The 26080-nt window shown below is 45.6% G+C and overlaps 18 non-coding genes across 18 annotated transcripts; 12 read left to right on the top strand and 6 right to left on the bottom strand.

The window, feature by feature from the left end:
- Positions 1-2535: 2535 nt before the first annotated feature.
- LOC144765314 (U6 spliceosomal RNA) lies at positions 2536-2642 on the top strand. The gene has a single exon (XR_013597316.1). It is a non-coding gene; the product is annotated as a U6 spliceosomal RNA (small nuclear RNA).
- A 1010-nt stretch (positions 2643-3652) lies between these two features.
- On the bottom strand, positions 3653-3725 carry TRNAR-ACG (transfer RNA arginine (anticodon ACG)). The gene has a single exon. It is a non-coding gene; the product is annotated as a tRNA-Arg (tRNA).
- Positions 3726-4443: 718 nt separating this feature from the next.
- LOC144765360 (U6 spliceosomal RNA) lies at positions 4444-4550 on the top strand. The gene has a single exon (XR_013597360.1). It is a non-coding gene; the product is annotated as a U6 spliceosomal RNA (small nuclear RNA).
- A 1807-nt stretch (positions 4551-6357) lies between these two features.
- LOC144765313 (U6 spliceosomal RNA) lies at positions 6358-6464 on the top strand. Its single transcript, XR_013597315.1, has one exon. It is a non-coding gene; the product is annotated as a U6 spliceosomal RNA (small nuclear RNA).
- Positions 6465-7474: 1010 nt separating this feature from the next.
- TRNAR-ACG (transfer RNA arginine (anticodon ACG)) lies at positions 7475-7547 on the bottom strand. The gene has a single exon. It is a non-coding gene; the product is annotated as a tRNA-Arg (tRNA).
- Positions 7548-8265: 718 nt separating this feature from the next.
- On the top strand, positions 8266-8372 carry LOC144765359 (U6 spliceosomal RNA). Its single transcript, XR_013597359.1, has one exon. It is a non-coding gene; the product is annotated as a U6 spliceosomal RNA (small nuclear RNA).
- Positions 8373-10183: 1811 nt separating this feature from the next.
- On the top strand, positions 10184-10290 carry LOC144765241 (U6 spliceosomal RNA). Its single transcript, XR_013597246.1, has one exon. It is a non-coding gene; the product is annotated as a U6 spliceosomal RNA (small nuclear RNA).
- A 2893-nt stretch (positions 10291-13183) lies between these two features.
- Positions 13184-13290, top strand: LOC144765358 (U6 spliceosomal RNA). The gene has a single exon (XR_013597358.1). It is a non-coding gene; the product is annotated as a U6 spliceosomal RNA (small nuclear RNA).
- A 1807-nt stretch (positions 13291-15097) lies between these two features.
- Positions 15098-15204, top strand: LOC144765312 (U6 spliceosomal RNA). Its single transcript, XR_013597314.1, has one exon. It is a non-coding gene; the product is annotated as a U6 spliceosomal RNA (small nuclear RNA).
- Positions 15205-16224: 1020 nt separating this feature from the next.
- TRNAR-ACG (transfer RNA arginine (anticodon ACG)) lies at positions 16225-16297 on the bottom strand. Its single transcript has one exon. It is a non-coding gene; the product is annotated as a tRNA-Arg (tRNA).
- Positions 16298-17015: 718 nt separating this feature from the next.
- Positions 17016-17122, top strand: LOC144765355 (U6 spliceosomal RNA). Its single transcript, XR_013597356.1, has one exon. It is a non-coding gene; the product is annotated as a U6 spliceosomal RNA (small nuclear RNA).
- A 1807-nt stretch (positions 17123-18929) lies between these two features.
- LOC144765309 (U6 spliceosomal RNA) lies at positions 18930-19036 on the top strand. Its single transcript, XR_013597312.1, has one exon. It is a non-coding gene; the product is annotated as a U6 spliceosomal RNA (small nuclear RNA).
- Positions 19037-20056: 1020 nt separating this feature from the next.
- On the bottom strand, positions 20057-20129 carry TRNAR-ACG (transfer RNA arginine (anticodon ACG)). Its single transcript has one exon. It is a non-coding gene; the product is annotated as a tRNA-Arg (tRNA).
- A 718-nt stretch (positions 20130-20847) lies between these two features.
- On the top strand, positions 20848-20954 carry LOC144765354 (U6 spliceosomal RNA). The gene has a single exon (XR_013597355.1). It is a non-coding gene; the product is annotated as a U6 spliceosomal RNA (small nuclear RNA).
- Positions 20955-22761: 1807 nt separating this feature from the next.
- On the top strand, positions 22762-22868 carry LOC144765308 (U6 spliceosomal RNA). Its single transcript, XR_013597311.1, has one exon. It is a non-coding gene; the product is annotated as a U6 spliceosomal RNA (small nuclear RNA).
- Positions 22869-23878: 1010 nt separating this feature from the next.
- Positions 23879-23951, bottom strand: TRNAR-ACG (transfer RNA arginine (anticodon ACG)). Its single transcript has one exon. It is a non-coding gene; the product is annotated as a tRNA-Arg (tRNA).
- A 718-nt stretch (positions 23952-24669) lies between these two features.
- Positions 24670-24776, top strand: LOC144765363 (U6 spliceosomal RNA). Its single transcript, XR_013597363.1, has one exon. It is a non-coding gene; the product is annotated as a U6 spliceosomal RNA (small nuclear RNA).
- Positions 24777-25796: 1020 nt separating this feature from the next.
- On the bottom strand, positions 25797-25869 carry TRNAR-ACG (transfer RNA arginine (anticodon ACG)). The gene has a single exon. It is a non-coding gene; the product is annotated as a tRNA-Arg (tRNA).
- Positions 25870-26080: the final 211 nt, after the last annotated feature.

The raw sequence follows: 26080 nt of genomic DNA, 5'->3' as shown, positions 1-26080 counted from the left end.
AAAATCTGCCTTGCAACCAGATTGGTCGGGTAAGCTGAAAAACACCATGCCAGATTGGGCACAGGTCTCTAGGCGCTTGGAAGACATATTGGGTCTACATCCCTCAGTTTCTGAGCTCCAAGAAATGTTCACCCTCCACCCTAATAGAGAGGTCTTGGCCGATCATGGCCGAGAGGGGCCGAGAGGGGAAAAAGGTAGCAGGGCAAGATGCTCATGGTTCTGCTTTAATAATGGACCAACTTCCTCTCTCTCCTTAGCTGTGCTTCTGCCTGGCTACTGGGGCTACCAGTTGTAAGCCTGCAGCCCACAAGGAGCTGGTTTGTCCCTCTCACACATGTAAATGGGTAAGCATTCAATTGCACACACCTGCCTGCGTCCACAGACCCTTGCACACACACTTTTGTCAACAAGCTTTTTTTGTAGTTAAGAGAATCAGGGACCCATGTTGAAATACAAAAGCAGCACACCATGTGACGGCCATCACATAGAGTCCAGCAGCAAATGGGAAACGTTTAACTAGCCGTGGTCCTATTACTGGATCATCTTGTTCCTAGCCGGGAGAACACAGAGAGTCCGACTCCCCCCTTTCTACTCAGAGCCCACCGAAGTCATCTGCGGCGTACCTCAAGGCTCCTCACTCAGTCCCACCCTCTTCAACGTCTACATGAGTCCCCTCGCCTCCATCGCACGTCAACACAACCTCAACATCATCTCCTACGCCGACGACACCCAGCTAATCCTTTCCCTCACCAAAGACCCCAACACCGCCCAAAACAACCTTCACGAAGGTATGAAAGAAGTAGCCGAATGGATGAAACAGAGCCGCTTAAAACTCAACTCAGACAAAACGGAGGTGCTCATCCTTGGGTCCTCCCCCTCAGCTTGGGACGACTCCTGGTGGCCTTCCACTTTGGGATCAGCGCCCACACCCACGGACCATGCACGTAACCTTGGCTTCATTCTAGACTCCTCTCTCTCAATGTCCAGACAAGTCAACGCCGTATCGTCCTCCTGCTTCAACGTCCTTCGCATTCTCAAAAAGATCTTCCGCTGGATCCCCCTCGAAACAAGAAAGACTGTCACCCATGCACTGGTCACGAGTCGACTGGACTATGGCAACACTCTCTACGCCGGGATTACAACAAAATTGCAGAAAAAGCTCCAGCGCATCCAAAACGCATCAGTGAGACTCATATTAGACATCCCGCGCCAAGAGCACATCACCGGTCACTTAAAAAACCTCCACTGGCTTCCCGTCAACAAAAGAATTACTTTCCGCCTTCTTACCCACGCACACAAGGCCCTTTATAATCTAGGACCCGAATGCCTCAACACCCGACTGTCCTTTTACTATCCTACCCGCCAACTAAGATCATCCAATCAAGCCCTCGCCGCAGTCCCGCGCATCCGAAAAACCACCATGGGTGGCAGATCCTTCTCCTTCCTGGCTGCCAAGACCTGGAACTCACTCCCCACCCACCTCCGCCTTACTCAGAATCACATCTCCTTCAGAAAAGAACTGAAAACTTGGCTATTCGATAAACAGTGAACCCCTCCCTCTAGCGCCTTGAGACCCTCTGGGTGAGTAGTGCGCTTTATAAATGCCTGAACTTGAACTTGAACTTACTGCAGCTCTACCGTGGAACATCTGCTGGATGAGTCCTCCTGGATAATATTGAACCTACAACAAGTCTGAGGTAAATAAGAGTTCCACAGGAATATAATGAAACAGGGACCTACAACTCTTCCGAGCCAGATAGGAGTCAAACCTACAGTCTTCTGATCCGTGGTCAGATGCGTTATCCATTGCGCCACTGGCCCTATGTAGACATACCCATCCTTTTGTCCTTAAGAGGGCTAGAAAGTGTGTGTGTGTGTGTGTGAAGGCACAAGGAAACCCATCTGACCTCCTGAAAGTCTGTTCTGTGAGGGTTTCCTAAGTTGTACAAAGGACTTTAGGAGAAGGAAGGACCTAAAATCTAGGCGAAATGGTCCTAGATCCAAGGAAATCTTTTAGATCAGGCTCAGTTTCTTAAATAGTCTGCATTAACATAATCAGTTCCCGGTCTGGGTGGGGCTGAGCTTGTGAACTCCTTAGTAATTAGGCGGATACAACAAAAAGGGGTTTAATATTACAATACAGGTTAAAATTCAGACACCTTGTCGTAGGCTCACCTTGTCCGGGGACCCAGGCATGCTGCCTTTCCACTCTCAGAGCACTTCACCTAACCTACTGTGCAGCTGTTTCACCTTTAATATCACTGTTCCACAGGCAGCGTGATGTCACAATGCTCCTTGTCTGTAGCCCAAACCATGAGCCTTTGCAACCCTGACATAATGTACATACTTACGGTGTGTGAAGTCTTGGACCACAAATGCAGTGAAGAATAATAGATTGCTACTCTTCAGACATTTTTGCCCATTGGTTCAGATTTGAATGCTTACTGGCCATCTGAGCATCTCTGCCAGGCCACCCTATGTCTAGAGACTGTAGATTTAGAGAGTTTATAAACATTGTCAGTTCATCAATAAAGTGTGCTCGCTTCGGCAGCACATATACTATAATTGGAACGATACAGAGAAGATTAGCATGGCCCCTGCGCAATGATGACACGCAAATTCGTGAAGCGTTCCATATTTTAAACAGTTTTTAGGAGAGAAATCTTTTTTGTTTTAAAGACTAATTAAAATGATAAAGCAGGTTCCAGTCCTGTGTCATGTAATATGTATTTTTCAATTAGTCTCTCCTCAACATTTTTAATGTATTTGCCTTGCAGTAAAAAAGGTGCGCTCTATGTCCAGCTGCATTTAGCAAGGAAGCCTGCAGGACTTCTGGGACTTTTCTTTCTCTTTTTCAGCCTCCCTGTCATTATTCTTCACCACCCCTAAATCTATACTGCTACCAGTGATGAGTTGCTTTGTGGGAAGCAGGACAAAGAGAAGGGCAGGGCCTATGCAAATGATGGCCTCAGGGATGTCTGGGAGTCCCTTTCAGCAGTACTGTTAAAATCTGCCTTGCAACCAGATTGGTCGGTTAAGCTGAAAAACACCATGCCAGATTGGGCACCAGGTCTCTAGGCGCTTGGAAGACATATTGGGTCTACATCCCTCAGTTTCTGAGGTCCAAGAAATGTTCACCCTCCACCCTAATAGAGAGATCGTGGCCGATCGTGGCTGAGAGGGGAAAAAGGTAGCAGGGCAAGATGCTCATGGTTCTGCTTTAATAATGGACCAACTTCCTCTCTCTCCTTAGCTGTGCTTCTGCCTGGCTACTGGGGCTACCAGTTGTAAGCCTGCAGCCCACAAGGAGCTGGTTTGTCCCTCTCACACATGTAAATGGGTAAGCATTCAATTGCACACACCTGCCTGCGTCCACAGACCCTTGCACACACACTTTTGTCAACAAGCTTTTTTTGTAGTTAAGAGAATCAGGGACCCTTGTTGAAATACAAAAGCACCACACCACGTGACGGCCATCACATAGAGTCCAGCAGCAAATGGGAAACGTTTAACTAGCCGTGGTCCTATTACTGCAGCTCTACCGTGGAACATCTGCTGGATGAGTCCTCCTGGAGAATATTGAACCTACAACAAGTCTGAGGTAAATAAGAATTCCACAGGAATATAATGAAACAGGGACCTACAACTCTTACGAGCCAGATAGGAGTCGAACCTACAATCTTATGATCCGTGGTCAGACGCGTTATCCATTGCGCCACTGGCCCTATGTAGACATACCCATCCTTTTGTCCTTAAGAGGGCTAGAAAGTGTGTGTGTGTGTGTGTGTGTGAAGGCACAAGGAAACCCATCTGACCTCCTGAAAGTCTGTTCTGTGAGGGTTACCTAAGTTGTACAAATGACTTTAGGAGAAGGAAGGACCTAAAATCTAGGCGAAATGGTCCTAGATCCAAGGAAATCTTTTAGATCAGGCTCAGTTTCTTAAATAGTCTGCATTAACATAATCATTTCCCGGTCTGTGTGGGGCTGAGCTTGTGAACTCCTTAGTAATTAGGCGGATACAACAAAAAGGGGTTTAATATTACAATACAGGTTAAAATTCAGACACCTTGTCGTAGGCTCACCTTGTCCGGGGACCCAGGCATGCTGCCTTTCCACTCTCAGAGCACTTCACCTAACCTACTGTGCAGCTGTTTCACCTTTAATATCACTGTTCCACAGGCAGCGTGATGTCACAATGCTCCTTGTCTGTAGCCCAAACCATGAGCCTTTGCAACCCTGACATAATCTACATACTTACGGTGTGTGAAGTCTTGGACCACAAATGCAGAGAAGAATAATAGATTGCTACTCTTCAGACATTTTTGCCCATTGGTTCAGATTTGAATGCTTACTGGCCATCTGAGCATCTCTGCCAGGCCACCCTATGTCTAGAGACTGTAGATTTAGAGAGTTTATAAACATTGTCAGTTCATCAATAAAGTGTGCTCGCTTCGGCAGCACATATACTAAAATTGGAACGATACAGAGAAGATTAGCATGGCCCTGGCGCAAGGATGACATGCAAATTCGTGAAGCGTTCCATATTTTAAACAGTTTTTAGGAGAGAAATCTTTTTTGTTTTCAGGACTAATTAAAATAATAAAGCAGTTTCCAGTCCTGTGTCATGTAATATGTATTTTTCAATTAGTCTCTCCTCAACATTTTTTATGTATTTGCCTTGCAGTAAAAAAGGTGCGCTCTATGTCCAGCTGCATTTAGCAAGGAAGCCTGCAGGACTTCTGGGACTTTTCTTTCTCTTTTTCAGCCTCCCTGTCATTATTCTTCACCATCCCTAAATCTATACTGCTACCAGTGATGAGTTGCTTTGTGGGAAGCAGGACAAAGAGAAGGGCAGGGCCTATGCAAATGATGGCCTCAGGGATGTCTGGGAGTCCCTTTCAGCAGTACTGTTAAAATCTGCCTTGCAACCAGATTGGTCGGTTAAGCTGAAAAACACCATGCCAGATTGGGCACCAGGTCTCTAGGCGCTTGGAAGACATATTGGGTCTACATCCCTCAGTTTCTGAGGTCCAAGAAATGTTCACCCTCCACCCTAATAGAGAGGTCTTGGCCGATCGTGGCCGATCGTGGCTGAGAGGGGAAAAAGGTAGCAGGGCAAGATGCTCATGGTTCTGCTTTAATAATGGACCAACTTCCTCTCTCTCCTTAGCTGTGCTTCTGCCTGGTTACTGGGGCTACCAGTTGTAAGCCTGCAGCCCACAAGGATCTGGTTTGTCCCTCTCACACATGTAAATGGGTAAGCATTCAATTGCACACACCTGCCTGCGTCCACAGACCCTTGCACACACACTTTTGTCAACAAGCTTTTTTTGTAGTTTAGAGAATCAGGGACCCATGTTGAAATACAAAAGCAGCACACCACGTGACGGGTATCACATAGAGTCCAGCAGCAAATGGGAAATGTTTAACTAGCCGTGGTCCTATTACTGCAGCTCTACCGTGGAACATCTGCTGGATGAGTCCTCCTGGAGAATATTGAACCTACAACAAGTCTGAGGTAAATAAGAATTCCACAGGAATATAATGAAACAGGGACCTACAACTCTTCCGAGCCAGATAGGAGTCAAACCTACAATCTTCTGATCCATGGTCAGATGCGTTATCCATTACGCCACTGGCCCTATGTAGACATACCCATCCTTTTGTCCTTAAGAGGGCTAGAAAGTGTGTGTGTGTGTGTGTGAAGGCACAAGGAAACCCATCTGACCTCCTGAAAGTCTGTTCTGTGAGGGTTTCCTAAGTTGTACAAAGGACTTTAGGAGAAGGAAGGACCTAAAATCTAGGCGAAATGGTCCTAGATCCAAGGAAATCTTTTAGATCAGGCTCAGTTTCTTAAATAGTCTGCATTAACATAATCAGTTCCCGGTCTGGGTGGGGCTGAGCTTGTGAACTCCTTAGTAATTAGGCGGATACAACAAAAAGGGGTTTAATATTACAATACAGGTTAAAATTCAGACACCTTGTCGTAGGCTCACCTTGTCCGGGGACCCAGGCATGCTGCCTTTCCACTCTCAGAGCACTTCACCTAACCTACTGTGCAGCTGTTTCACCTTTAATATCACTGTTCCACAGGCAGCGTGATGTCACAATGCTCCTTGTCTGTAGCCCAAACCATGAGCCTTTGCAACCCTGACATAATGTACATACTTACGGTGTGTGAAGTCTTGGACCACAAATGCAGTGAAGAATAATAGATTGCTACTCTTCAGACATTTTTGCCCATTGGTTCAGATTTGAATGCTTACTGGCCATCTGAGCATCTCTGCCAGGCCACCCTATGTCTAGAGACTGTAGATTTAGAGAGTTTATAAACATTGTCAGTTCATCAATAAAGTGTGCTCGCTTCGGCAGCACATATACTATAATTGGAACGATACAGAGAAGATTAGCATGGCCCCTGCGCAATGATGACACGCAAATTCGTGAAGCGTTCCATATTTTAAACAGTTTTTAGGAGAGAAATCTTTTTTGTTTTAAAGACTAATTAAAATGATAAAGCAGGTTCCAGTCCTGTGTCATGTAATATGTATTTTTCAATTAGTCTCTCCTCAACATTTTTAATGTATTTGCCTTGCAGTAAAAAAGGTGCGCTCTATGTCCAGCTGCATTTAGCAAGGAAGCCTGCAGGACTTCTGGGACTTTTCTTTCTCTTTTTCAGCCTCCCTGTCATTATTCTTCACCACCCCTAAATCTATACTGCTACCAGTGATGAGTTGCTTTGTGGGAAGCAGGACAAAGAGAAGGGCAGGGCCTATGCAAATGATGGCCTCAGGGATGTCTGGGAGTCCCTTTCAGCAGTACTGTTAAAATCTGCCTTGCAACCAGATTGGTCGGTTAAGCTGAAAAACACCATGCCAGATTGGGCACCAGGTCTCTAGGCGCTTGGAAGACATATTGGGTCTACATCCCTCAGTTTCTGAGGTCCAAGAAATGTTCACCCTCCACCCTAATAGAGAGATCGTGGCCGATCGTGGCTGAGAGGGGAAAAAGGTAGCAGGGCAAGATGCTCATGGTTCTGCTTTAATAATGGACCAACTTCCTCTCTCTCCTTAGCTGTGCTTCTGCCTGGCTACTGGGGCTACCAGTTGTAAGCCTGCAGCCCACAAGGAGCTGGTTTGTCCCTCTCACACATGTAAATGGGTAAGCATTCAATTGCACACACCTGCCTGCGTCCACAGACCCTTGCACACACACTTTTGTCAACAAGCTTTTTTTGTAGTTAAGAGAATCAGGGACCCTTGTTGAAATACAAAAGCACCACACCACGTGACGGCCATCACATAGAGTCCAGCAGCAAATGGGAAACGTTTAACTAGCCGTGGTCCTATTACTGCAGCTCTACCGTGGAACATCTGCTGGATGAGTCCTCCTGGAGAATATTGAACCTACAACAAGTCTGAGGTAAATAAGAATTCCACAGGAATATAATGAAACAGGGACCTACAACTCTTACGAGCCAGATAGGAGTCGAACCTACAATCTTATGATCCGTGGTCAGACGCGTTATCCATTGCGCCACTGGCCCTATGTAGACATACCCATCCTTTTGTCCTTAAGAGGGCTAGAAAGTGTGTGTGTGTGTGTGTGTGTGAAGGCACAAGGAAACCCATCTGACCTCCTGAAAGTCTGTTCTGTGAGGGTTACCTAAGTTGTACAAATGACTTTAGGAGAAGGAAGGACCTAAAATCTAGGCGAAATGGTCCTAGATCCAAGGAAATCTTTTAGATCAGGCTCAGTTTCTTAAATAGTCTGCATTAACATAATCATTTCCCGGTCTGTGTGGGGCTGAGCTTGTGAACTCCTTAGTAATTAGGCGGATACAACAAAAAGGGGTTTAATATTACAATACAGGTTAAAATTCAGACACCTTGTCGTAGGCTCACCTTGTCCGGGGACCCAGGCATGCTGCCTTTCCACTCTCAGAGCACTTCACCTAACCTACTGTGCAGCTGTTTCACCTTTAATATCACTGTTCCACAGGCAGCGTGATGTCACAATGCTCCTTGTCTGTAGCCCAAACCATGAGCCTTTGCAACCCTGACATAATCTACATACTTACGGTGTGTGAAGTCTTGGACCACAAATGCAGAGAAGAATAATAGATTGCTACTCTTCAGACATTTTTGCCCATTGGTTCAGATTTGAATGCTTACTGGCCATCTGAGCATCTCTGCCAGGCCACCCTATGTCTAGAGACTGTAGATTTAGAGAGTTTATAAACATTGTCAGTTCATCAATAAAGTGTGCTCGCTTCGGCAGCACATATACTAAAATTGGAACGATACAGAGAAGATTAGCATGGCCCTGGCGCAAGGATGACATGCAAATTCGTGAAGCGTTCCATATTTTAAACAGTTTTTAGGAGAGAAATCTTTTTTGTTTTCAGGACTAATTAAAATAATAAAGCAGTTTCCAGTCCTGTGTCATGTAATATGTATTTTTCAATTAGTCTCTCCTCAACATTTTTTATGTATTTGCCTTGCAGTAAAAAAGGTGCGCTCTATGTCCAGCTGCATTTAGCAAGGAAGCCTGCAGGACTTCTGGGACTTTTCTTTCTCTTTTTCAGCCTCCCTGTCATTATTCTTCACCACCCCTAAATCTATACTGCTACCAGTGATGAGTTGCTTTGTGGGAAGCAGGACAAAGAGAAGGGCAGGGCCTATGCAAATGATGGCCTCAGGGATGTCTGGGAGTCCCTTTCAGCAGTACTGTTAAAATCTGCCTTGCAACCAGATTGGTCGGTTAAGCTGAAAAACACCATGCCAGATTGGGCACCAGGTCTCTAGGCGCTTGGAAGACATATTGGGTCTACATCCCTCAGTTTCTGAGGTCCAAGAAATGTTCACCCTCCACCCTAATAGAGAGGTCTTGGCCGATCGTGGCCGATCGTGGCTGAGAGGGGAAAAAGGTAGCAGGGCAAGATGCTCATGGTTCTGCTTTAATAATGGACCAACTTCCTCTCTCTCCTTAGCTGTGCTTCTGTCTGGCTACTGGGGCTACCAGTTGTAAGCCTGCAGCCCACAAGGAGCTGGTTTGTCCCTCTCACACATGTAAATGGGTAAGCATTCAATTGCACACACCTGCCTGCGTCCACAGACCCTTGCACACACACTTTTGTCAACAAGCTTTTTTTGTAGTTAAGAGAATCAGGGACCCTTGTTGAAATACAAAAGCACCACACCACGTGACGGCCATCACATAGAGTCCAGCAGCAAATGGGAAACGTTTAACTAGCCGTGGTCCTATTACTGCAGCTCTACCGTGGAACATCTGCTGGATGAGTCCTCCTGGAGAATATTGAACCTACAACAAGTCTGAGGTAAATAAGAATTCCACAGGAATATAATGAAACAGGGACCTACAACTCTTACGAGCCAGATAGGAGTCGAACCTACAATCTTATGATCCGTGGGCAGACGCGTTATCCATTGCGCCACTGGCCCTATGTAGACATACCCATCCTTTTGTCCTTAAGAGGGCTAGAAAGTGTGTGTGTGTGTGTGTGTGTGAAGGCACAAGGAAACCCATCTGACCTCCTGAAAGTCTGTTCTGTGAGGGTTACCTAAGTTGTACAAATGACTTTAGGAGAAGGAAGGACCTAAAATCTAGGCGAAATGGTCCTAGATCCAAGGAAATCTTTTAGATCAGGCTCAGTTTCTTAAATAGTCTGCATTAACATAATCATTTCCCGGTCTGTGTGGGGCTGAGCTTGTGAACTCCTTAGTAATTAGGCGGATACAACAAAAAGGGGTTTAATATTACAATACAGGTTAAAATTCAGACACCTTGTCGTAGGCTCACCTTGTCCGGGGACCCAGGCATGCTGCCTTTCCACTCTCAGAGCACTTCACCTAACCTACTGTGCAGCTGTTTCACCTTTAATATCACTGTTCCACAGGCAGCGTGATGTCACAATGCTCCTTGTCTGTAGCCCAAACCATGAGCCTTTGCAACCCTGACATAATCTACATACTTACGGTGTGTGAAGTCTTGGACCACAAATGCAGTGAAGAATAATAGATTGCTACTCTTCAGACATTTTTGCCCATTGGTTCAGATTTGAATGCTTACTGGCCATCTGAGCATCTCTGCCAGGCCACCCTATGTCTAGAGACTGTAGATTTAGAGAGTTTATAAACATTGTCAGTTCATCAATAAAGTGTGCTCGCTTCGGCAGCACATATACTAAAATTGGAACGATACAGAGAAGATTAGCATGGCCCCTGCGCAAGGGTGACACGCAAATTCGTGAAGCGTTCCATATTTTAAACAGTTTTTAGGAGAGAAATCTTTTTTGTTTTCAAGACTAATTAAAATAATAAAGCAGGTTCCAGTCCTGTGTCATGTAATATGTATTTTTCAATTAGTCTCTCCTCAACATTTTTAATGTATTTGCCTTGCAGTAAAAAAGGTGCGCTCTATGTCCAGCTGCATTTAGCAAGGAAGCCTGCAGGACTTCTGGGACTTTTCTTTCTCTTTTTTAGCCTCCCTGTCATTATTCTTCACCACCCCTAAATCTATACTGCTACCAGTGATGAGTTGCTTTGTGGGAAGCAGGCGAAGAGAAGGGCAGGGCCTATGCAAATGATGGCCTCAGGGATGTCTGGGAGTCCCTTTCAGCAGTACTGTTAAAATCTGCCTTGCAACCAGATTGGTCGGGTAAGCTGAAAAACACCATGCCAGATTGGGCACAGGTCTCTAGGCGCTTGGAAGACATATTGGGTCTACATCCCTCAGTTTCTGAGCTCCAAGAAATGTTCACCCTCCACCCTAATAGAGAGGTCTTGGCCGATCATGGCCGAGAGGGGCCGAGAGGGGAAAAAGGTAGCAGGGCAAGATGCTCATGGTTCTGCTTTAATAATGGACCAACTTCCTCTCTCTCCTTAGCTGTGCTTCTGCCTGGCTACTGGGGCTACCAGTTGTAAGCCTGCAGCCCACAAGGAGCTGGTTTGTCCCTCTCACACATGTAAATGGGTAAGCATTCAATTGCACACACCTGCCTGCGTCCACAGACCCTTGCACACACACTTTTGTCAACAAGCTTTTTTTGTAGTTAAGAGAATCAGGGACCCATGTTGAAATACAAAAGCAGCACACCATGTGACGGCCATCACATAGAGTCCAGCAGCAAATGGGAAACGTTTAACTAGCCGTGGTCCTATTACTGGATCATCTTGTTCCTAGCCGGGAGAACACAGAGAGTCCGACTCCCCCCTTTCTACTCAGAGCCCACCGAAGTCATCTGCGGCGTACCTCAAGGCTCCTCACTCAGTCCCACCCTCTTCAACGTCTACATGAGTCCCCTCGCCTCCATCGCACGTCAACACAACCTCAACATCATCTCCTACGCCGACGACACCCAGCTAATCCTTTCCCTCACCAAAGACCCCAACACCGCCCAAAACAACCTTCACGAAGGTATGAAAGAAGTAGCCGAATGGATGAAACAGAGCCGCTTAAAACTCAACTCAGACAAAACGGAGGTGCTCATCCTTGGGTCCTCCCCCTCAGCTTGGGACGACTCCTGGTGGCCTTCCACTTTGGGATCAGCGCCCACACCCACGGACCATGCACGTAACCTTGGCTTCATTCTAGACTCCTCTCTCTCAATGTCCAGACAAGTCAACGCCGTATCGTCCTCCTGCTTCAACGTCCTTCGCATTCTCAAAAAGATCTTCCGCTGGATCCCCCTCGAAACAAGAAAGACTGTCACCCATGCACTGGTCACGAGTCGACTGGACTATGGCAACACTCTCTACGCCGGGATTACAACAAAATTGCAGAAAAAGCTCCAGCGCATCCAAAACGCATCAGTGAGACTCATATTAGACATCCCGCGCCAAGAGCACATCACCGGTCACTTAAAAAACCTCCACTGGCTTCCCGTCAACAAAAGAATTACTTTCCGCCTTCTTACCCACGCACACAAGGCCCTTTATAATCTAGGACCCGAATGCCTCAACACCCGACTGTCCTTTTACTATCCTACCCGCCAACTAAGATCATCCAATCAAGCCCTCGCCGCAGTCCCGCGCATCCGAAAAACCACCATGGGTGGCAGATCCTTCTCCTTCCTGGCTGCCAAGACCTGGAACTCACTCCCCACCCACCTCCGCCTTACTCAGAATCACATCTCCTTCAGAAAAGAACTGAAAACTTGGCTATTCGATAAACAGTGAACCCCTCCCTCTAGCGCCTTGAGACCCTCTGGGTGAGTAGTGCGCTTTATAAATGCCTGAACTTGAACTTGAACTTACTGCAGCTCTACCGTGGAACATCTGCTGGATGAGTCCTCCTGGATAATATTGAACCTACAACAAGTCTGAGGTAAATAAGAGTTCCACAGGAATATAATGAAACAGGGACCTACAACTCTTCCGAGCCAGATAGGAGTCAAACCTACAATCTTCTGATCCGTGGTCAGATGCGTTATCCAATGCGCCACTGGCCCTATGTAGACATACCCATCCTTTTGTCCTTAAGAGGGCTAGAAAGTGTGTGTGTGTGTGAAGGCACAAGGAAACCCATCTGACCTCCTGAAAGTCTGTTCTGTGAGGGTTTCCTAAGTTGTACAAAGGACTTTAGGAGAAGGAAGGACCTAAAATCTAGGCGAAATGGTCCTAGATCCAAGGAAATCTTTTAGATCAGGCTCAGTTTCTTAAATAGTCTGCATTAACATAATCAGTTCCCGGTCTTTGTGGGGCTGAGCTTGTGAACTCCTTAGTAATTAGGCGGATACAACAAAAAGGGGTTTAATATTACAATACAGGTTAAAATTCAGACACCTTGTCGTAGGCTCACCTTGTCCGGGGACCCAGGCATGCTGCCTTTCCACTCTCAGAGCACTTCACCTAACCTACTGTGCAGCTGTTTCACCTTTAATATCACTGTTCCACAGGCAGCGTGATGTCACAATGCTCCTTGTCTGTAGCCCAAACCATGAGCCTTTGCAACCCTGACATAATCTACATACTTACGGTGTGTGAAGTCTTGGACCACAAATGCAGAGAAGAATAATAGATTGCTACTCTTCAGACATTTTTGCCCATTGGTTCAGATTTGAATGCTTACTGGCCATCTGAGCATCTCTGCCAGGCCACCCTATGTCTAGAGACTGTAGATTTAGAGAGTTTATAAACATTGTCAGTTCATCAATAAAGTGTGCTCGCTTCGGCAGCACATATACTAAAATTGGAACGATACAGAGAAGATTAGCATGGCCCTGGCGCAAGGATGACATGCAAATTCGTGAAGCGTTCCATATTTTAAACAGTTTTTAGGAGAGAAATCTTTTTTGTTTTCAGGACTAATTAAAATAATAAAGCAGGTTCCAGTCCTGTGTCATGTAATATGTATTTTTCAATTAGTCTCTCCTCAACATTTTTTATGTATTTGCCTTGCAGTAAAAAAGGTGCGCTCTATGTCCAGCTGCATTTAGCAAGGAAGCCTGCAGGACTTCTGGGACTTTTCTTTCTCTTTTTCAGCCTCCCTGTCATTATTCTTCACCATCCCTAAATCTATACTGCTACCAGTGATGAGTTGCTTTGTGGGAAGCAGGACAAAGAGAAGGGCAGGGCCTATGCAAATGATGGCCTCAGGGATGTCTGGGAGTCCCTTTCAGCAGTACTGTTAAAATCTGCCTTGCAACCAGATTGGTCGGTTAAGCTGAAAAACACCATGCCAGATTGGGCACCAGGTCTCTAGGCGCTTGGAAGACATATTGGGTCTACATCCCTCAGTTTCTGAGGTCCAAGAAATGTTCACCCTCCACCCTAATAGAGAGGTCTTGGCCGATCGTGGCCGATCGTGGCTGAGAGGGGAAAAAGGTAGCAGGGCAAGATGCTCATGGTTCTGCTTTAATAATGGACCAACTTACTCTCTCTCCTTAGCTGTGCTTCTGCCTGGTTACTGGGGCTACCAGTTGTAAGCCTGCAGCCCACAAGGATCTGGTTTGTCCCTCTCACACATGTAAATGGGTAAGCATTCAATTGCACACACCTGCCTGCGTCCACAGACCCTTGCACACACACTTTTGTCAACAAGCTTTTTTTGTAGTTTAGAGAATCAGGGACCCATGTTGAAATACAAAAGCAGCACACCACGTGACGGGTATCACATAGAGTCCAGCAGCAAATGGGAAATGTTTAACTAGCCGTGGTCCTATTACTGCAGCTCTACCGTGGAACATCTGCTGGATGAGTCCTCCTGGAGAATATTGAACCTACAACAAGTCTGAGGTAAATAAGAATTCCACAGGAATATAATGAAACAGGGACCTACAACTCTTCCGAGCCAGATAGGAGTCAAACCTACAGTCTTCTGATCCGTGGTCAGATGCGTTATCCATTGCGCCACTGGCCCTATGTAGACATACCCATCCTTTTGTCCTTAAGAGGGCTAGAAAGTGTGTGTGTGTGTGTGTGAAGGCACAAGGAAACCCATCTGACCTCCTGAAAGTCTGTTCTGTGAGGGTTTCCTAAGTTGTACAAAGGACTTTAGGAGAAGGAAGGACCTAAAATCTAGGCGAAATGGTCCTAGATCCAAGGAAATCTTTTAGATCAGGCTCAGTTTCTTAAATAGTCTGCATTAACATAATCAGTTCCCGGTCTGGGTGGGGCTGAGCTTGTGAACTCCTTAGTAATTAGGCGGATACAACAAAAAGGGGTTTAATATTACAATACAGGTTAAAATTCAGACACCTTGTCGTAGGCTCACCTTGTCCGGGGACCCAGGCATGCTGCCTTTCCACTCTCAGAGCACTTCACCTAACCTACTGTGCAGCTGTTTCACCTTTAATATCACTGTTCCACAGGCAGCGTGATGTCACAATGCTCCTTGTCTGTAGCCCAAACCATGAGCCTTTGCAACCCTGACATAATGTACATACTTACGGTGTGTGAAGTCTTGGACCACAAATGCAGTGAAGAATAATAGATTGCTACTCTTCAGACATTTTTGCCCATTGGTTCAGATTTGAATGCTTACTGGCCATCTGAGCATCTCTGCCAGGCCACCCTATGTCTAGAGACTGTAGATTTAGAGAGTTTATAAACATTGTCAGTTCATCAATAAAGTGTGCTCGCTTCGGCAGCACATATACTATAATTGGAACGATACAGAGAAGATTAGCATGGCCCCTGCGCAATGATGACACGCAAATTCGTGAAGCGTTCCATATTTTAAACAGTTTTTAGGAGAGAAATCTTTTTTGTTTTAAAGACTAATTAAAATGATAAAGCAGGTTCCAGTCCTGTGTCATGTAATATGTATTTTTCAATTAGTCTCTCCTCAACATTTTTAATGTATTTGCCTTGCAGTAAAAAAGGTGCGCTCTATGTCCAGCTGCATTTAGCAAGGAAGCCTGCAGGACTTCTGGGACTTTTCTTTCTCTTTTTCAGCCTCCCTGTCATTATTCTTCACCACCCCTAAATCTATACTGCTACCAGTGATGAGTTGCTTTGTGGGAAGCAGGACAAAGAGAAGGGCAGGGCCTATGCAAATGATGGCCTCAGGGATGTCTGGGAGTCCCTTTCAGCAGTACTGTTAAAATCTGCCTTGCAACCAGATTGGTCGGTTAAGCTGAAAAACACCATGCCAGATTGGGCACCAGGTCTCTAGGCGCTTGGAAGACATATTGGGTCTACATCCCTCAGTTTCTGAGGTCCAAGAAATGTTCACCCTCCACCCTAATAGAGAGATCGTGGCCGATCGTGGCCGATCGTGGCTGAGAGGGGAAAAAGGTAGCAGGGCAAGATGCTCATGGTTCTGCTTTAATAATGGACCAACTTCCTCTCTCTCCTTAGCTGTGCTTCTGCCTGGCTACTGGGGCTACCAGTTGTAAGCCTGCAGCCCACAAGGAGCTGGTTTGTCCCTCTCACACATGTAAATGGGTAAGCATTCAATTGCACACACCTGCCTGCGTCCACAGACCCTTGCACACACACTTTTGTCAACAAGCTTTTTTTGTAGTTAAGAGAATCAGGGACCCTTGTTGAAATACAAAAGCACCACACCACGTGACGGCCATCACATAGAGTCCAGCAGCAAATGGGAAACGTTTAACTAGCCGTGGTCCTATTACTGCAGCTCTACCGTGGAACATCTGCTGGATGAGTCCTCCTGGAGAATATTGAACCTACAACAAGTCTGAGGTAAATAAGAATTCCACAGGAATATAATGAAACAGGGACCTACAACTCTTACGAGCCAGATAGGAGTCGAACCTACAATCTTATGATCCGTGGTCAGACGCGTTATCCATTGCGCCACTGGCCCTATGTAGACATACCCATCCTTTTGTCCTTAAGAGGGCTAGAAAGTGTGTGTGTGTGTGTGTGTGTGAAGGCACAAGGAAACCCATCTGACCTCCTGAAAGTCTGTTCTGTGAGGGTTACCTAAGTTGTACAAATGACTTTAGGAGAAGGAAGGACCTAAAATCTAGGCGAAATGGTCCTAGATCCAAGGAAATCTTTTAGATCAGGCTCAGTTTCTTAAATAGTCTGCATTAACATAATCATTTCCCGGTCTGTGTGGGGCTGAGCTTGTGAACTCCTTAGTAATTAGGCGGATACAACAAAAAGGGGTTTAATATTACAATACAGGTTAAAATTCAGACACCTTGTCGTAGGCTCACCTTGTCCGGGGACCCAGGCATGCTGCCTTTCCACTCTCAGAGCACTTCACCTAACCTACTGTGCAGCTGTTTCACCTTTAATATCACTGTTCCACAGGCAGCGTGATGTCACAATGCTCCTTGTCTGTAGCCCAAACCATGAGCCTTTGCAACCCTGACATAATCTACATACTTACGGTGTGTGAAGTCTTGGACCACAAATGCAGAGAAGAATAATAGATTGCTACTCTTCAGACATTTTTGCCCATTGGTTCAGATTTGAATGCTTACTGGCCATCTGAGCATCTCTGCCAGGCCACCCTATGTCTAGAGACTGTAGATTTAGAGAGTTTATAAACATTGTCAGTTCATCAATAAAGTGTGCTCGCTTCGGCAGCACATATACTAAAATTGGAACGATACAGAGAAGATTAGCATGGCCCTGGCGCAAGGATGACATGCAAATTCGTGAAGCGTTCCATATTTTAAACAGTTTTTAGGAGAGAAATCTTTTTTGTTTTCAGGACTAATTAAAATAATAAAGCAGTTTCCAGTCCTGTGTCATGTAATATGTATTTTTCAATTAGTCTCTCCTCAACATTTTTTATGTATTTGCCTTGCAGTAAAAAAGGTGCGCTCTATGTCCAGCTGCATTTAGCAAGGAAGCCTGCAGGACTTCTGGGACTTTTCTTTCTCTTTTTCAGCCTCCCTGTCATTATTCTTCACCATCCCTAAATCTATACTGCTACCAGTGATGAGTTGCTTTGTGGGAAGCAGGACAAAGAGAAGGGCAGGGCCTATGCAAATGATGGCCTCAGGGATGTCTGGGAGTCCCTTTCAGCAGTACTGTTAAAATCTGCCTTGCAACCAGATTGGTCGGTTAAGCTGAAAAACACCATGCCAGATTGGGCACCAGGTCTCTAGGCGCTTGGAAGACATATTGGGTCTACATCCCTCAGTTTCTGAGGTCCAAGAAATGTTCACCCTCCACCCTAATAGAGAGGTCTTGGCCGATCGTGGCCGATCGTGGCTGAGAGGGGAAAAAGGTAGCAGGGCAAGATGCTCATGGTTCTGCTTTAATAATGGACCAACTTCCTCTCTCTCCTTAGCTGTGCTTCTGCCTGGTTACTGGGGCTACCAGTTGTAAGCCTGCAGCCCACAAGGATCTGGTTTGTCCCTCTCACACATGTAAATGGGTAAGCATTCAATTGCACACACCTGCCTGCGTCCACAGACCCTTGCACACACACTTTTGTCAACAAGCTTTTTTTGTAGTTTAGAGAATCAGGGACCCATGTTGAAATACAAAAGCAGCACACCACGTGACGGGTATCACATAGAGTCCAGCAGCAAATGGGAAATGTTTAACTAGCCGTGGTCCTATTACTGCAGCTCTACCGTGGAACATCTGCTGGATGAGTCCTCCTGGAGAATATTGAACCTACAACAAGTCTGAGGTAAATAAGAATTCCACAGGAATATAATGAAACAGGGACCTACAACTCTTCTGAGCCAGATAGGAGTCAAACCTACAATCTTCTGATCCATGGTCAGATGCGTTATCCATTACGCCACTGGCCCTATGTAGACATACCCATCCTTTTGTCCTTAAGAGGGCTAGAAAGTGTGTGTGTGTGTGTGTGAAGGCACAAGGAAACCCATCTGACCTCCTGAAAGTCTGTTCTGTGAGGGTTTCCTAAGTTGTACAAAGGACTTTAGGAGAAGGAAGGACCTAAAATCTAGGCGAAATGGTCCTAGATCCAAGGAAATCTTTTAGATCAGGCTCAGTTTCTTAAATAGTCTGCATTAACATAATCAGTTCCCGGTCTGGGTGGGGCTGAGCTTGTGAACTCCTTAGTAATTAGGCGGATACAACAAAAAGGGGTTTAATATTACAATACAGGTTAAAATTCAGACACCTTGTCGTAGGCTCACCTTGTCCGGGGACCCAGGCATGCTGCCTTTCCACTCTCAGAGCACTTCACCTAACCTACTGTGCAGCTGTTTCACCTTTAATATCACTGTTCCACAGGCAGCGTGATGTCACAATGCTCCTTGTCTGTAGCCCAAACCATGAGCCTTTGCAACCCTGACATAATGTACATACTTACGGTGTGTGAAGTCTTGGACCACAAATGCAGTGAAGAATAATAGATTGCTACTCTTCAGACATTTTTGCCCATTGGTTCAGATTTGAATGCTTACTGGCCATCTGAGCATCTCTGCCAGGCCACCCTATGTCTAGAGACTGTAGATTTAGAGAGTTTATAAACATTGTCAGTTCATCAATAAAGTGTGCTCGCTTCGGCAGCACATATACTATAATTGGAACGATACAGAGAAGATTAGCATGGCCCCTGCGCAATGATGACACGCAAATTCGTGAAGCGTTCCATATTTTAAACAGTTTTTAGGAGAGAAATCTTTTTTGTTTTAAAGACTAATTAAAATGATAAAGCAGGTTCCAGTCCTGTGTCATGTAATATGTATTTTTCAATTAGTCTCTCCTCAACATTTTTAATGTATTTGCCTTGCAGTAAAAAAGGTGCGCTCTATGTCCAGCTGCATTTAGCAAGGAAGCCTGCAGGACTTCTGGGACTTTTCTTTCTCTTTTTCAGCCTCCCTGTCATTATTCTTCACCACCCCTAAATCTATACTGCTACCAGTGATGAGTTGCTTTGTGGGAAGCAGGACAAAGAGAAGGGCAGGGCCTATGCAAATGATGGCCTCAGGGATGTCTGGGAGTCCCTTTCAGCAGTACTGTTAAAATCTGCCTTGCAACCAGATTGGTCGGTTAAGCTGAAAAACACCATGCCAGATTGGGCACCAGGTCTCTAGGCGCTTGGAAGACATATTGGGTCTACATCCCTCAGTTTCTGAGGTCCAAGAAATGTTCACCCTCCACCCTAATAGAGAGATCGTGGCCGATCGTGGCCGATCGTGGCTGAGAGGGGAAAAAGGTAGCAGGGCAAGATGCTCATGGTTCTGCTTTAATAATGGACCAACTTCCTCTCTCTCCTTAGCTGTGCTTCTGCCTGGCTACTGGGGCTACCAGTTGTAAGCCTGCAGCCCACAAGGAGCTGGTTTGTCCCTCTCACACATGTAAATGGGTAAGCATTCAATTGCACACACCTGCCTGCGTCCACAGACCCTTGCACACACACTTTTGTCAACAAGCTTTTTTTGTAGTTAAGAGAATCAGGGACCCTTGTTGAAATACAAAAGCACCACACCACGTGACGGCCATCACATAGAGTCCAGCAGCAAATGGGAAACGTTTAACTAGCCGTGGTCCTATTACTGCAGCTCTACCGTGGAACATCTGCTGGATGAGTCCTCCTGGAGAATATTGAACCTACAACAAGTCTGAGGTAAATAAGAATTCCACAGGAATATAATGAAACAGGGACCTACAACTCTTACGAGCCAGATAGGAGTCGAACCTACAATCTTATGATCCGTGGTCAGACGCGTTATCCATTGCGCCACTGGCCCTATGTAGACATACCCATCCTTTTGTCCTTAAGAGGGCTAGAAAGTGTGTGTGTGTGTGTGTGTGTGAAGGCACAAGGAAACCCATCTGACCTCCTGAAAGTCTGTTCTGTGAGGGTTACCTAAGTTGTACAAATGACTTTAGGAGAAGGAAGGACCTAAAATCTAGGCGAAATGGTCCTAGATCCAAGGAAATCTTTTAGATCAGGCTCAGTTTCTTAAATAGTCTGCATTAACATAATCATTTCCCGGTCTGTGTGGGGCTGAGCTTGTGAACTCCTTAGTAATTAGGCGGATACAACAAAAAGGGGTTTAATATTACAATACAGGTTAAAATTCAGACACCTTGTCGTAGGCTCACCTTGTCCGGGGACCCAGGCATGCTGCCTTTCCACTCTCAGAGCACTTCACCTAACCTACTGTGCAGCTGTTTCACCTTTAATATCACTGTTCCACAGGCAGCGTGATGTCACAATGCTCCTTGTCTGTAGCCCAAACCATGAGCCTTTGCAACCCTGACATAATCTACATACTTACGGTGTGTGAAGTCTTGGACCACAAATGCAGAGAAGAATAATAGATTGCTACTCTTCAGACATTTTTGCCCATTGGTTCAGATTTGAATGCTTACTGGCCATCTGAGCATCTCTGCCAGGCCACCCTATGTCTAGAGACTGTAGATTTAGAGAGTTTATAAACATTGTCAGTTCATCAATAAAGTGTGCTCGCTTCGGCAGCACATATACTAAAATTGGAACGATACAGAGAAGATTAGCATGGCCCTGGCGCAAGGATGACATGCAAATTCGTGAAGCGTTCCATATTTTAAACAGTTTTTAGGAGAGAAATCTTTTTTGTTTTCAGGACTAATTAAAATAATAAAGCAGTTTCCAGTCCTGTGTCATGTAATATGTATTTTTCAATTAGTCTCTCCTCAACATTTTTTATGTATTTGCCTTGCAGTAAAAAAGGTGCGCTCTATGTCCAGCTGCATTTAGCAAGGAAGCCTGCAGGACTTCTGGGACTTTTCTTTCTCTTTTTCAGCCTCCCTGTCATTATTCTTCACCATCCCTAAATCTATACTGCTACCAGTGATGAGTTGCTTTGTGGGAAGCAGGACAAAGAGAAGGGCAGGGCCTATGCAAATGATGGCCTCAGGGATGTCTGGGAGTCCCTTTCAGCAGTACTGTTAAAATCTGCCTTGCAACCAGATTGGTCGGTTAAGCTGAAAAACACCATGCCAGATTGGGCACCAGGTCTCTAGGCGCTTGGAAGACATATTGGGTCTACATCCCTCAGTTTCTGAGGTCCAAGAAATGTTCACCCTCCACCTTAATAGAGAGGTCTTGGCCGATCGTGGCCGATCGTGGCTGAGAGGGGAAAAAGGTAGCAGGGCAAGATGCTCATGGTTCTGCTTTAATAATGGACCAACTTCCTCTCTCTCCTTAGCTGTGCTTCTGCCTGGTTACTGGGGCTACCAGTTGTAAGCCTGCAGCCCACAAGGATCTGGTTTGTCCCTCTCACACATGTAAATGGGTAAGCATTCAATTGCACACACCTGCCTGCGTCCACAGACCCTTGCACACACACTTTTGTCAACAAGCTTTTTTTGTAGTTTAGAGAATCAGGGACCCATGTTGAAATACAAAAGCAGCACACCACGTGACGGGTATCACATAGAGTCCAGCAGCAAATGGGAAATGTTTAACTAGCCGTGGTCCTATTACTGCAGCTCTACCGTGGAACATCTGCTGGATGAGTCCTCCTGGAGAATATTGAACCTACAACAAGTCTGAGGTAAATAAGAATTCCACAGGAATATAATGAAACAGGGACCTACAACTCTTCCGAGCCAGATAGGAGTCAAACCTACAATCTTCTGATCCATGGTCAGATGCGTTATCCATTACGCCACTGGCCCTATGTAGACATACCCATCCTTTTGTCCTTAAGAGGGCTAGAAAGTGTGTGTGTGTGTGTGTGAAGGCACAAGGAAACCCATCTGACCTCCTGAAAGTCTGTTCTGTGAGGGTTTCCTAAGTTGTACAAAGGACTTTAGGAGAAGGAAGGACCTAAAATCTAGGCGAAATGGTCCTAGATCCAAGGAAATCTTTTAGATCAGGCTCAGTTTCTTAAATAGTCTGCATTAACATAATCAGTTCCCGGTCTGGGTGGGGCTGAGCTTGTGAACTCCTTAGTAATTAGGCGGATACAACAAAAAGGGGTTTAATATTACAATACAGGTTAAAATTCAGACACCTTGTCGTAGGCTCACCTTGTCCGGGGACCCAGGCATGCTGCCTTTCCACTCTCAGAGCACTTCACCTAACCTACTGTGCAGCTGTTTCACCTTTAATATCACTGTTCCACAGGCAGCGTGATGTCACAATGCTCCTTGTCTGTAGCCCAAACCATGAGCCTTTGCAACCCTGACATAATGTACATACTTACGGTGTGTGAAGTCTTGGACCACAAATGCAGTGAAGAATAATAGATTGCTACTCTTCAGACATTTTTGCCCATTGGTTCAGATTTGAATGCTTACTGGCCATCTGAGCATCTCTGCCAGGCCACCCTATGTCTAGAGACTGTAGATTTAGAGAGTTTATAAACATTGTCAGTTCATCAATAAAGTGTGCTCGCTTCGGCAGCACATATACTATAATTGGAACGATACAGAGAAGATTAGCATGGCCCCTGCGCAATGATGACACGCAAATTCGTGAAGCGTTCCATATTTTAAACAGTTTTTAGGAGAGAAATCTTTTTTGTTTTCAAGACTAATTAAAATGATAAAGCAGGTTCCAGTCCTGTGTCATGTAATATGTATTTTTCAATTAGTCTCTCCTCAACATTTTTAATGTATTTGCCTTGCAGTAAAAAAGGTGCGCTCTATGTCCAGCTGCATTTAGCAAGGAAGCCTGCAGGACTTCTGGGACTTTTCTTTCTCTTTTTCAGCCTCCCTGTCATTATTCTTCACCACCCCTAAATCTATACTGCTACCAGTGATGAGTTGCTTTGTGGGAAGCAGGACAAAGAGAAGGGCAGGGCCTATGCAAATGATGGCCTCAGGGATGTCTGGGAGTCCCTTTCAGCAGTACTGTTAAAATCTGCCTTGCAACCAGATTGGTCGGTTAAGCTGAAAAACACCATGCCAGATTGGGCACCAGGTCTCTAGGCGCTTGGAAGACATATTGGGTCTACATCCCTCAGTTTCTGAGGTCCAAGAAATGTTCACCCTCCACCCTAATAGAGAGATCGTGGCCGATCGTGGCTGAGAGGGGAAAAAGGTAGCAGGGCAAGATGCTCATGGTTCTGCTTTAATAATGGACCAACTTCCTCTCTCTCCTTAGCTGTGCTTCTGCCTGGCTACTGGGGCTACCAGTTGTAAGCCTGCAGCCCACAAGGAGCTGGTTTGTCCCTCTCACACATGTAAATGGGTAAGCATTCAATTGCACACACCTGCCTGCGTCCACAGACCCTTGCACACACACTTTTGTCAACAAGCTTTTTTTGTAGTTAAGAGAATCAGGGACCCTTGTTGAAATACAAAAGCACCACACCACGTGACGGCCATCACATAGAGTCCAGCAGCAAATGGGAAACGTTTAACTAGCCGTGGTCCTATTACTGCAGCTCTACCGTGGAACATCTGCTGGATGAGTCCTCCTGGAGAATATTGAACCTACAACAAGTCTGAGGTAAATAAGAATTCCACAGGAATATAATGAAACAGGGACCTACAACTCTTACGAGCCAGATAGGAGTCGAACCTACAATCTTATGATCCGTGGTCAGACGCGTTATCCATTGCGCCACTGGCCCTATGTAGACATACCCATCCTTTTGTCCTTAAGAGGGCTAGAAAGTGTGTGTGTGTGTGTGTGTGTGAAGGCACAAGGAAACCCATCTGACCTCCTGAAAGTCTGTTCTGTGAGGGTTACCTAAGTTGTACAAATGACTTTAGGAGAAGGAAGGACCTAAAATCTAGGCGAAATGGTCCTAGATCCAAGGAAATCTTTTAGATCAGGCTCAGTTTCTTAAATAGTCTGCATTAACATAATCATTTCCCGGTCTGTGTGGGGCTGAGCTTGTGAACTCCTTAGTAATTAGGCGGATACAACAAAAAGGGGTTTAATATTACAATACAGGTTAAAATTCAGACACCTTGTCGTAGGCTCACCTTGTCCGGGGACCCAGGCATGCTGCCTTTCCACTCTCAGAGCACTTCACCTAACCTACTGTGCAGCTGTTTCACCTTTAATATCACTGTTCCACAGGCAGCGTGATGTCACAATGCTCCTTGTCTGTAGCCCAAACCATGAGCCTTTGCAACCCTGACATAATCTACATACTTACGGTGTGTGAAGTCTTGGACCACAAATGCAGAGAAGAATAATAGATTGCTACTCTTCAGACATTTTTGCCCATTGGTTCAGATTTGAATGCTTACTGGCCATCTGAGCATCTCTGCCAGGCCACCCTATGTCTAGAGACTGTAGATTTAGAGAGTTTATAAACATTGTCAGTTCATCAATAAAGTGTGCTCGCTTCGGCAGCACATATACTAAAATTGGAACGATACAGAGAAGATTAGCATGGCCCTGGCGCAAGGATGACATGCAAATTCGTGAAGCATTCCATATTTTAAACAGTTTTTAGGAGAGAAATCTTTTTTGTTTTCAGGACTAATTAAAATAATAAAGCAGTTTCCAGTCCTGTGTCATGTAATATGTATTTTTCAATTAGTCTCTCCTCAACATTTTTTATGTATTTGCCTTGCAGTAAAAAAGGTGCGCTCTATGTCCAGCTGCATTTAGCAAGGAAGCCTGCAGGACTTCTGGGACTTTTCTTTCTCTTTTTCAGCCTCCCTGTCATTATTCTTCACCACCCCTAAATCTATACTGCTACCAGTGATGAGTTGCTTTGTGGGAAGCAGGACAAAGAGAAGGGCAGGGCCTATGCAAATGATGGCCTCAGGGATGTCTGGGAGTCCCTTTCAGCAGTACTGTTAAAATCTGCCTTGCAACCAGATTGGTCGGTTAAGCTGAAAAACACCATGCCAGATTGGGCACCAGGTCTCTAGGCGCTTGGAAGACATATTGGGTCTACATCCCTCAGTTTCTGAGGTCCAAGAAATGTTCACCCTCCACCCTAATAGAGAGGTCTTGGCCGATCGTGGCCGATCGTGGCTGAGAGGGGAAAAAGGTAGCAGGGCAAGATGCTCATGGTTCTGCTTTAATAATGGACCAACTTCCTCTCTCTCCTTAGCTGTGCTTCTGTCTGGCTACTGGGGCTACCAGTTGTAAGCCTGCAGCCCACAAGGAGCTGGTTTGTCCCTCTCACACATGTAAATGGGTAAGCATTCAATTGCACACACCTGCCTGCGTCCACAGACCCTTGCACACACACTTTTGTCAACAAGCTTTTTTTGTAGTTAAGAGAATCAGGGACCCTTGTTGAAATACAAAAGCACCACACCACGTGACGGCCATCACATAGAGTCCAGCAGCAAATGGGAAACGTTTAACTAGCCGTGGTCCTATTACTGCAGCTCTACCGTGGAACATCTGCTGGATGAGTCCTCCTGGAGAATATTGAACCTACAACAAGTCTGAGGTAAATAAGAATTCCACAGGAATATAATGAAACAGGGACCTACAACTCTTACGAGCCAGATAGGAGTCGAACCTACAATCTTATGATCCGTGGTCAGACGCGTTATCCATTGCGCCACTGGCCCTATGTAGACATACCCATCCTTTTGTCCTTAAGAGGGCTAGAAAGTGTGTGTGTGTGTGTGTGTGTGAAGGCACAAGGAAACCCATCTGACCTCCTGAAAGTCTGTTCTGTGAGGGTTACCTAAGTTGTACAAATGACTTTAGGAGAAGGAAGGACCTAAAATCTAGGCGAAATGGTCCTAGATCCAAGGAAATCTTTTAGATCAGGCTCAG

The sequence above is a fragment of the Lissotriton helveticus genome, chromosome 6, assembly GCF_964261635.1.
Source record: "Lissotriton helveticus chromosome 6, aLisHel1.1, whole genome shotgun sequence".
Lineage (NCBI taxonomy): Eukaryota > Metazoa > Chordata > Amphibia > Caudata > Salamandridae > Lissotriton > Lissotriton helveticus.
This window is presented reverse-complemented; position numbering and strand designations above follow the sequence as displayed.